The 12,001-nt window shown below is 43.4% G+C and overlaps 1 pseudogene; it reads left to right on the top strand.

The window, feature by feature from the left end:
* Window positions 1-12,001, top strand: part of LOC111949699 (glutamate receptor ionotropic, kainate 4-like) — a 182,280-nt pseudogene that overhangs the window by 119,879 nt on the left and 50,400 nt on the right.

Consider the following 12,001-nt stretch of genomic DNA (forward strand, 5'->3'; position numbering starts at 1 on the left):
GCAGATCCCTATCCCCTAAACCTAACCTTACTGTTTGATCTACCAGCTGAATATRTTTACATTTATGTATTTATATATAAATCTTCTAGCCCTTCTCTTACCACTGGGTATATAGTCAGTCATATTGTCACATTAACTTGGGTCACTGCTAGCCTGGTCCCAGATCTGTGTGTGCTGTCATTGATACGCCTAAGACCATAGGAGTTGGCAAGACAGTACAAACAGCTCTGGGATCAGGCTAGGTCACTGCCCCTATTTCTTCATCCGTAGCCTACAGCAGGGAGAAGGGGGGCAGGGAGGGAGTTAGAGACTGGTTGACTGGCTGTCACACTGTAATGCTCATAGTGCCTCATTAGGAATAAATGGCCTGTGAGTGAGCCATCAAGACACTAGAGTGTGACATGTATTGAATTTCAGACTGTTTTTTTCTTCTTTAGTAAAAGCAAATCTGAAAATGATTCATCTGTTGCCATTTAGATGTTTTACCACCATCACTTTGTCATCACACAATCATTTCATTTGAGACTCCCTCGTATCGATCATACTGCTGGTTTCTCAGTATCAGATGATGGGGTGGCTTAGGGTTTTGTCGCAGCATAATTGCCAGCCCGCTTCCCTTCTGGATAATTTAATCAATAAGGAACTAAAGCCCGACCGAACCCAGACATGCATGTGAAGTTACTGACATACCTGGGTTCAAACAGTATTTATTTTTCTTTCAAATACTTGGGAGCATCGGATTGAGCCTTGCCTGCAGTGCCGGATTGGCAGGGTTTGCAGTTTTCCGTTTTGGATCTACTCCATTGGCTCTGTCGCTCAAGGCAACCTCAATCCAGCACAGCTGAAGGATTTGAAAGCAAACGAACACTATTTGAACCCAGATTACTGACAGCAAAAACAACAGTCGCAGACCAAGTGAAACACCTTAGTAACATGGGAGCTTTTCTCTCTTGTTCTCTCTCWCCCTGGGATAGGTAGAATTGGAAGGACTAACGGGCCACATTGAATTCAACAGCAAAGGCCAGCGGTCCAACTATGCCCTGCGGATCATGCAGAACAGTAGAGACGGCCTAAGGCAGGTAAAGTAACTCTCCCGTTCATACAGTGTTACAGTACAATGTTGTGCCCGGTCGCAGGCCTATTCTTTTTACCACTACCCCAGAACTGCTGTGTGAAGCACTCCCTTACATCCTGTAATAGAGCTCTACGGTGCAGCAGGGAGCCATGATAATGTATTCAATTGATGTTTGGTCGTAGAAATATCCCCTTGACCCGCATGGTTTTAAGTGCTGAGGTGTCCAAAACCCCTCCATGTGCACTATTAAATATTTAGGATGCCATTTGGACTGGCGCAGGAGGCACGGCTGAATTTGAAGGAAAGGGAAAGAGAGGAGTGTTATAATCTTGTTTTTCGATAACTCTTTTTGGTGTCCTTTACTGAGTGTCTTAATCTGAATCAGTATAGCGTTTTCAACAGTGGTGCTGAGTTTGGAAGAGTTACTAAGGAAAATGTGTTAGTATAATGCCTTCCRGGGCTTCACCTCAATTCACAAACCCGCATCAATTAATTTCACAGTAGGACATGTTGGTTTCATGTTGAGAGTTACATTGCTTAGTTCCAGTATACATTTGGCTAGCCATCTGTATAGACGGATTCTGGTCTGGCGCTGTGCATGATCAAAGTCAAACATCTTTTGGCCTTGCCACGTCACTTGAATCTGAAAGTCTCACAATCATTCCAGTGCTCTTACAATGGAYATCGCCTACTAAACATGCTGCACTGTAGCTAAAGAAAAATCCATCCAAAACCACTAATTGCTTTCATTTAAAGTGTTATTTAACACTAATATGTTAGARCACTACTTTACTAATGTTGCATTTTGGCAATATAATGAAGTTGGTAGCTACATGGAAAATCGTTGTGGAAATCTGTTGCAGCTCAAGTCGACTACAAACTCCACGATACAATGCTGTCTCTATGGGCTGGCTAGCTAGCTAGGTAGCAAACGTAGCTACACACAATAATACCAAAGACAAAATCAGCATGTAAAGTAGCTAGTGAGCTGTAAAATCACCTAAACAAACTGCACTATCAATTTAGTAGTCTGCAATCTCACTATGTTGTACCTGCAGATCAATGTGCCTCACAGAGTGGAGTCTGACATTCGCAACAGCAGATATACTTTTGAGGAGATTACAAACGTTGCCCATGCTACGTTAATGGGCCGGGTGGTGCATTCTGGGCGATTCTGGGACAAGGAGCACTCTCCTTCAAGGAGTGAATGGGAGTCTATTGGGCACTAGCATGAATTTCATCAACAAGAAGTACAACATTACAAACCTTTTCCGAGACGTGAGATAATTAACTTGCTATCTGTAATATCGTTCAGCATTGGAATGGTGACAGTACGTCCTTTCGAGGACAATAGGCACGTTTCTTGACATATACACTGACTTTGAGAAGGGATTGCACGACGATTAGCTTAGCGACTGCTTGACGCAGCATGACAACATGAATGCGATTGGTCGACAGTCTGCTTCGGTGGGGCGTTATACTTTCCTTCATTCATTGGATTCCTATCTCCTTTCTATAATACCTCTGGCAACGGCATCATGCAATGCACCCTTTACTAAAGTAGGGAGGCAAATAGGAAAAATGTGCTAGACCCTCCATTAAATTACACATTTCTCGAGGTAGGAATATGATCAATGGCTCATTCAAGAGAAGACATCCTCTCGAGTTATGACATCGACCAGTATTGAAATCTGACATGTATGATAGACGTTTTCACGATCTTAAAGTTGTATTCCTATTAACTTCCAGTGTAATGAGAGCGACTTTATCACAGTGCTTGAATGCCAATAACTCCGATACACATGAAAACATGAAATGTCCCAGGGAATCGATAGAAAATCACTCAGAGATGCACAAACAAAACTATGTAACATTCAAAATGGGTGAACCTTTCCTTTAATGCTGAGGTTTCTTCTTATTTTGACCCCAGATTCTGTTGGCTGCACATGAAGAGTTATTTTATCCCTGAGACGGCTGTCTTTGAGATAAACGCTGGCATTGATATTCTATCTTTGTGTTCTGTGGTGTCCGGCCTTGCAGCAGAGGGAGATGTGGGCTGAGACACAGCTCTCGTATAGCAGGTAGTACTTTAGTCTCTACAAGTTTGCAGCATGTCCCGGAGCACCTGTCCTTGTATGACCTCTCCCCCCACTCCCCGTAGCACCTCCCCCTCCTCCCTCCCACAACTCCACTATTATCAATTCTCCATTGACTGCACCTATGGCACCTTACTCCACATAAATTAATAAAGCGTTAGTACAAGCCTGATCCCAGATCTGTTTGTGCGGTGTAGCCAACTCCTAAGGTTGATGTTATGCCAATTGGAAATGGCTATAAGTTATGCAATAGGAGTTTRCTATACAGCATAAACAGATCTGGGACCAGGCTATACTGTACCAGCACCACCTCTCTCCCCCTATTACTGTCTATTCACCACTGACTCTGGCACCTAAGGCATTTTACTCCACAGAATGTTCTAAAGCACTACTCACCCTCCTACTCCCGCTTTCTTTGCATCACACGTAGCAGTGTTTGTGGGTTACTGGTTGTCTCAGGGGTTGAGATGGTGAACTACACTGAATGTTAGACACGAATACTCGATATACTGTAGCTGACAGGGTGTAGGCTTTATTGAATGTTGACTTAAACTTCTGTCTTACTGTGTCTCTTAAAGGTCACGTCTCTCGATGTATCTTACGTATTCGATTTGATGTCTCCACTTGAAGCTTCTCTATACAGTAATAGTTATACCCAGAACATGTGTACTTTGACAATTCCCATCACCTGCCACTCAGAAATGTTCATGCAGTTCAGAAAAGTATGACTATATACAGTTGAAGTCGGAAGTTTACATACACCTTTGCCAAATACATTTAAACTCAGTTTTTCACAATTCCTGACATTTAATCCTAGTAAAAATTCCCTGTTTTAGGTCAGTTAGGATCACCACTTTATTTTAAGAATGTGAAATGTCAGAATAATAGTAGAGAGAGATTGATTTATTTGCTTGGGGTCATTGTCCATTTGGAAGACCCATTTGCAACCAAGCTTTAACTTCCTGACTGATGTCTTGAGATGTTGCTTCAATATATCCACATAATTTTCATTTCTCATGATGCCATCTATTTTGTGAAGTGCACCAGTCCCTCCTGCAGCAAAGCACCCCCACAACATGATGCTGCCACCCCCGTGCTTCACGGTTGGGATGGTGTTCTTCGGCTTGCAAGCCTCCCCCTTTTCCCTCCAAACATAACGATGGTCATTATGGCCAGAGGACATTTCTCCAAAAAAGTACGATCTTTGTCCCCATGTGCAGTTGCAAACCGTAGTCTGGTTTTTTTATGGCTGTTTTGGAGCAGTGGCTTCTTCCTTGCTGAGCTGCCTTTCAGGTTATGTCGATATAAGACTCGTTTCACTGTGGATATAGATACTTTTGTACCTGTTTCCTCCAGCATCTTCACAAGGTCCTCTGTTGTTGTTCTGGGATTGATTTGCACTTTTCGCACCAAAGTACGTTAATCTCTAGGAGACAGAACGCGTCTCCTTCTTGAGCAGTATGACGGCTGCGTGGTCCCATGGTGTTTATACTTGCGTAGTATTATTTGTACAGATGTACCTTCATGCATTTGGAAATTGCTCCCAATTTACTTTTGACAGTTAAGTATATTTAAAACCAAATACTTTTAGACTTTTACTCAAGTACTATTTTACTGGGTGACTTTGACTTTTAATTTAGTCATTTTCTATTAAGCTATCTTTACATTTTTTAAAGTATGACAATTGGGTACTTTTTCCTCCAGCGACCAGAACGAAGGGGCTTTTGCCGAACCATGAAAAACAGCCCCAGAACATTATCCCTCCTCCACCAAACTTTACAGTTGGCACTATGCATTGGGGCAGATAGCATTCTCCTGGCATCCGCCAAACCCAGATTCGTCCATCAATGGTGAAGCGTGATTCATCACTCCAGTGAACGAGTTTTCACTGCTCCAGAGTCCAATGGCGGTGATCTTTACACCACTCCAGCCAACACTTGGCATTGTGCACGGTGATCTTAGGCTTGTGTGCAGCTGCTCGGCCTTGGAAACCCATTTCATGAAGCTCCCGACTAACAGTTATTGTGCTGACGTTGCCTCGCGGCTGAGCCGTTGTTGCTCCTTGATGTTTCCACATCACAATAACAGCATTTACAGTTGACCAGAGCAGCTCTAGCAGGGTAGACATTTGACGAACTGACTTGTTGGAAAGGTGGCATCCTATGACGGTGCAGCGTTGAAATTCCCTGAGATCTTCGGTACGGGCCATTCTACTGCCAATGTTTGTCTATGGAGATTTGAATGGTGGTGTGCTCGATTTTATACACCTGTCAGCAACGGGTGTGGCTGAAATAGCCGAATCCACATACTTTTGGCCATGTAGCGTATGTATAATCGCTCCACGCCAGTAATGGTCATTGGATGAGACAAGGCGTTTGATGCASGTTCGAGAGATGGGGAGGGAGGTTGTTTGTTTAGTTCTTCAACACCTCCCACATGCTGCTGTGATGGGTCTGTTTCAGCCTGGCACCAGTCAGAGGTGTGAATGCCTTGGCAGGGACTGGGAAGGTGATGCCAGAGCTAGCTGGCTGCCTGGCCCATACACATATGCACGCGCATGCACACACATGCACACACACACATATCCATGCTCACATTTGTGAGCGTACAAACACATACACATCCATTCCTTGTTACTATTTTTCTATTTATTGCTCGTGTTATATATATTTCTTTCTCTCTGCATTGTTGGGAATGCCCCGTAAGTAAGCATTTCACTGTTAGTCTACACCTGTTGTTTACGAAGCATGTGACAAATAACATTTGATTTGATGTAGGCACACGCACGCACGCGCACACACACACACACACACACACACACAACAGACACACCTGCATCACACACACACACACACACACACACACACACACACACACACACACACACACAACACACACACACACACACACACACACACACACACACACATGCAGCTCTTTACTCACATATTGTTTCCACATCATACATTGACACACATGCTGCCGACCGTTTGGTTTTGGAAACATACAGTAGCTCCACCCACGCTGTCTCTCCAGCCCATGATATGAATGTATAGCTGAGAGAGAATCCTTAAAAATGGAACCTGGTATGAAAGAAGAGCAGGGAGAGAAGGCGTAGTGAACACTTTTTCTCTTTTTCACGCCCTCCCTACCCATTTTCTATGTCTCTCTCTCTCACTCTCTCTCTCTTTCTCTCTTTCTCTGTTTAACTGGCTGGATTCCCCAGACCCCCACAGCTATTGGCATCCATGTTCCATGCAGTCCTGTGGCTGCTGTGATCGTCCCACACGTGTGTGAGCTCGGAGGCTCGGGGGACAACGTGAGAGGCACGGCTCCAGAGCCCCTTCACTCCCCAAAGTGAATTTCTCTGGCAGGCATTTCACATATCTGAACTGTGCACTTCTCGGAAAAACACATCAGTTACCGCTCTGTCAGAACCTGTTTATCATGGGGAGCTATCGCGGCTTGACAGGCATCTTCAGTTTAGATGTAATTTGCCTTTACCCCAAGTTAGAGACATTACGGCTGATGAAGAGTGATAGCGATGGTAGTTTTTGAGGAAGGCCCTTGCTGAGACGTACAATTTCAAAGGAATTTTGTGAAATATTGTGTTACAGTTGATACGGTTGATTCGTCCGTGAAGATGACGTCAATGAATGTCTCGCCAGCTTCGATCCACGCCTGGGCCTGCAGCACACAAAGTTCTTTGTTTGTCAGATGAATCACTGGGTCGAAACTACAGAACAGTACAAAACAAAGGAACACACATGGTTAATATTCTGTAAAAAATAAATATATATATATACACAAGTAATAGGTGGTCTACTAAAATATTAGCGTAAAGTCCACTCAAGTTTCTTCAACTGTCTGCTGACTGTGATTTAAGCGATGTTGATGTTGTGCCGTGAACTCAGCAGATTCCTGATGGCCTTTGCCGATCGCTCAACATCCTCATCCGTCAGTGAGTCGATGGCTTGAACAGTCTCGTAGGAAATGGAGCACAATGTAAAACATGTGCAGCGGACAGTAAAGAACAGCAGTAGGGACGAGATGATGGAGGGACAAGATGATGGAGTCACARTCCATGCCAGGCACACCTGCGAGCTCTGGAACTCTACCTTCGACAGGCAGAGGCGACAATCGCGGCGGGTTCTTCAGGTCATCGGTTCACCCTGTCATTCCCATTCGTCTTCTAACACCAGAAATTGATGCTGCTCACCAAGCACAGCGAGGGCCATCCAGACCGTTATGCTGTTCTGCTATTCCAAGGATGTGTAACCCGAAGAGAAATACCATGAGTGGACAAAGAATACCAACTGGGATGAGTGTTCATCATGAATCACAGAAGTTTCTGTCCATGAGTGATGCAACCCAAAAAAAGCATGAAAGACAGTTAACGAGTACTTGAGGTCGCCAAGTCTGGACAAGGCCTGCTCTCCCTTATCTTGGAATTAGTCATACAGTATATGTAGGCTGCAGTAAACATCTCATTGTCCTGTTGGTTTTTGTCACACTGCACAGTAGCCTAATAAACAGATGTATTTTGAAACTATTTAAATAGAAAAAAATCGAATTCAAAAATATATTTCTACCACTGTAGATGCTGTGTTTTTTATTTTTAGATTACAGTTCTCGGTTTACATTAGTGATGGACCTTGGTCACAGTTCATGCATTGATGAGCCATTAAATTGGACAACAACTAGCAGAAACCCTCATAATAGCTAATTGGTGATCAAAACTACTTTGTATCTGGCCATCCAGATATAATGGCAAATGCAACAACCCCTACAAACATGTCAATTTATTATAATCCACCCTACCAAAATCCCCCAATTTCTGCCTCTTAATTTCTAGATGTAAATACATTTGGGCCATCATGCTTATTGGTCTATAGAATACTTTGCATAATTTAGTGGAATTAAATTGGCCTGTGTGTCTCTTTTTATTTCTCAACTGGTAATTGAAGCACGCCTCCCATTCACTATTCAAGTGCAGGCGACAGGCTATCAGCGCATCACACACCACTTTACAATGTGAGCTGGAGGCATTTTGAAACAGGTTTTSMAACACTTATTTTCCACAAGWGTGGCAGGTTGTGAACTCTGCAAACAATGTTTCCACTCCGAGAATGAGAATGGTAAATGACTGTAATTAATACATTTATTCAATACATTGGAATACAAAAGAAGCATGATGAGCTTTTAGCAGGACAATAGACTCTTGCCAAGTAGATTTTTATTTGTAGGGGCTTGAAATATATTAATGGATGTTTAACGGGGTGTTTTCCTACTGATGATAATGACATGAAGAAGGAGATCAAGAAGGAGGGTAGGAGGAGCACGTTCTGTGTGCTTATTACAAAATGTGTGACCTTTTTTCTGACCATTTCAAACAGTGTAACCAACAAATACAATAATAATTTACAAACAAATGATAATCAATTCCGTATAGTCTGTTTTAACAGAAAAAGGTTTTAATAATGTCTGTAGTACAGACAAGATTAAAAACAGTTGAAATAATTCCTGAATTGAATTGTTTTAGTCGACAACGTTGTGGTTTATTTATTATTTAATTATTCAAGGTTCCCTTTGTTATTTTGTTTTATAACTAAATGCATGACTGTATTTAAAGACATGAATGACTTGTATGCTGTGTGATGACGTGCACAAATTAATGAATAATTGATTGATATTTATTGAAGTAGGCCTTTAGGCCAATAAGTAAGTTGTGTTAACAAATCACMGAGAGTGTCACCAGCAAAGCATTCCCACACCATCACTCCTCCTCAAAAACAATAAAATAAAATGTTATTGGTCACATACGCGTGTTTAGCAGATGTTATTGTGGGTGTAGCAAAATGCTTGTGTTTCTAGCTCCAACAGTGCATTAATATCTAACAAGTAATATCTAACAATTTCACAACAATACACACACATTTAAAGTAAAGGAMTGGAATTAAGAATATATCAATATYTTGACGAGCAATGCCGGAGCGGCATTGACTAAAATACAGTAGAATAGAATAGAATACAGTATACACATATGAAATGAATAATGCAACATATGGAAACATTATTAAAGTGAATAGTGTGCCAATTATTAAAGTGGCCAGTGATTCCAAGTCTATGTATATAGGTCAGCAGCCTCTAAGGTGCTWGTGACAGGTGCTATTTAACAGTCTGATGGCCTTGAGATAGAAGCTGTTTTTCCGTCTCTCGGTCACAGTTTGGATGCAGTGGCTCGGGTGGTTGTTGTCCTTGATGATCTTTTTGGCCTTCCTGTGACATCGGTTGCTGTAGGTGTCCTGGAGGGCAGGTAGTTTGCCCCGGGTGATGGTTTGAGCAGTGGACCAACTGTGTGAGTGGACCATTTCTACCCTCTGGAGAGCCCTGTGGTTGCAGGTGGTGCAGTTGCCGTACCAGGCGGTGATACTGCCCCACAGGATGCTCTCAATTGTGCAACTGTGTGAGTGGACCATTTCAGTTTGTCAGTGATGTGTACGCCGAGGAACTTGAAGCTTTCCACCTCCACTGCGGTCCCGTCGATGTGGATAGGGGGGTGCTCCCTCTGCTGTTTCCTGAAGTCCACGACCAGCTCCTTGTTATGTTGACATTGAGTGAGAGGTTATTTTCCTGGCACCACWCTTCCAGGGCCCTCACCTCCTCCCTGTWKGCTGTCTCGTCATTGTTGGTAATCAGGCCTACTAATGTTGTGTCATCTGCAAACTTGATGATTGAGTTGGAGGAGTGCATGGCCACGCAGTCATGGGCAAACAGGGAGTACAGSAGGAGGCTGAGCACGCACCCTTGTGGGGTCCCTGTGTTGAGGATCAGCTAAGTGGAGGTGTTGTTTCCTACCTTCCCCCCGTCAGGAAGTCCAGGACCCAKTTGCACACGGTGTGGTTCAGWCCCARGGCCCCAAGCTTARTGAAGGCCTTGGAGGGTACTGTGGTGTTGAATGCTGAGCGATAGTCCGTGAACAGCATTCTTACATAGGTATTCCTCTTGTCCCGATGGGATAGGGCAGTGTGCAGTGCAATGGTGATTGCATCGTCTGTGGATCTATTGGGGAGGTAAGCAAATTGAAGTGGGTCTAGGGTGTTTGATAAGGTAGAGGTGATATAAAGCACATCATGATTACAGAAGTGAGTACTGCGGGGCGATAGTGATTTARTTCAGTTACCTTTGCTTTCTTGGGTACAGGAACAATGGTGGACATCTTGAAGCATGTGGGGAGAGTATACTGGGATAGGGAGAGATTGAATATGTCCATAAACACTCCAGCCAGCTGGTCTGCGCATTCTCTGAGGATGGGATRCCGTCTGGGCTGGCAGCCTTGCGATGGTTAACACGCTTAAATGTCTTACTCTCGTCGGCCAAGGAGAATGAGAGCCCCTTGGTAGCTGACTGCGTCAGTGGCACTGTGTGATCCTCAAAGCTGGTGCGAAAGGTGTTTAGCTTATCCGGAAGCAGGACGTCAGTGTCCGCAACATGGCTGGTTTTCCCTTTGTAGTCCGTGATTGTCTGTAGACCCTGCCACATACTTCTCATGTCTGAGCCGTTGAATTGCGACTCCACTTTGTCTCTGTACTGACGTTCTGCCTGTTTGATTGCCTTATGGAGGGAGTAACTAAACTGTTTGTATTCGGCCATATTTCCAGTCACCTTGCCATGGTTAAATGGTTCGCAATTTCAGTTTTGTGTGAATGCTGCCATCTATCCACGGTTTCTGGTTTGGGTAGGTTTTAATAGTCACAGTGGGTACAACATATCCTATACATTTCCTGATAAACTCAGTCACCATATCCATGTATTTGTCAATATTGTTTTCAGAGGCTACCCGGAACATATCCCAGTCCGCGTGATCAAAACAATCTTGATGCATGGATTCTGATTTGACAGGCCGGCGTTGAATAGTTTGTTGCATGGGTAATTCCTGTTTGAGTTTCTGCCTATAGGAAGGGAGGAGCAAAATGGAGTTGTGATCAGATTTGCCGAAGGGAGGGTGGGGGAGGCATTTTGAAAAGTTGAGTAGCAGTGGTCCAATGTTTTCTCAGAGCGAGTGCTGCAGTCAATGTGTTGGGAGAACTTCAGTAGCATTTTCCACAGATTAGCTTTGTTAAAATCCCGGGCTACAATAAATTCAGCCTCAGGATATGTGGTTTCCAGTTTGCATGGAGTCCAGTGTAGGTGTTTGAGGGTCGTCGTAGTATCTGCTTGAGGGGCAATATACAGTTGAAGTCGGAAGTTTACATACACCTTAGCCAAATACATTTAAACTCAGTTTTTCACAATTACTGACATTTAATCCTTGTATAAATTCCCTGTCTTAGGTAAATTAGGATCAYCACTTCATTTTAAGAATGTGAAATGTCAGAATAATAGTAGAGAGATTGATTTATTTCAGCTTTTATTTCTTTCATCACATTCCCAGTGGGTCAGAAGTTTACATACACTCAATTAGTATTTGGTAGCATTGCCTTTAAATTGTTTAACTTGGGTCAAACATTTTGGGTAGCCTTCCACAAGCTTCCCACAATAAGTTGGGTGCATTTTGGCCCATTCCTCCTGACAGAGCTGGTGTAACTGAGTCAGGTTTGTAGGCCTCCTTGCTCRCACACRCTTTTTCAGTTCTGCCCACAMATTTTCKATRGGATTGAGGTCAGGGCTTTGTGATGGCCACTCCAATACCTTGACTTTRTTGTCCTTAAGCCATTTTGCCACAACTTTGGAAGTATGCTTGGGGTCATTGTCCATTTGGAAGACCCATTTGCGACCAAGCTTTAACTTCCTGACTGATGTCTTGAGATGTTGCTTCAATATATCCACA

Source organism: Salvelinus sp. IW2-2015, linkage group LG22 (assembly GCF_002910315.2).
Source record: "Salvelinus sp. IW2-2015 linkage group LG22, ASM291031v2, whole genome shotgun sequence".
Taxonomy (NCBI): Eukaryota; Metazoa; Chordata; class Actinopteri; order Salmoniformes; family Salmonidae; genus Salvelinus; species Salvelinus sp. IW2-2015.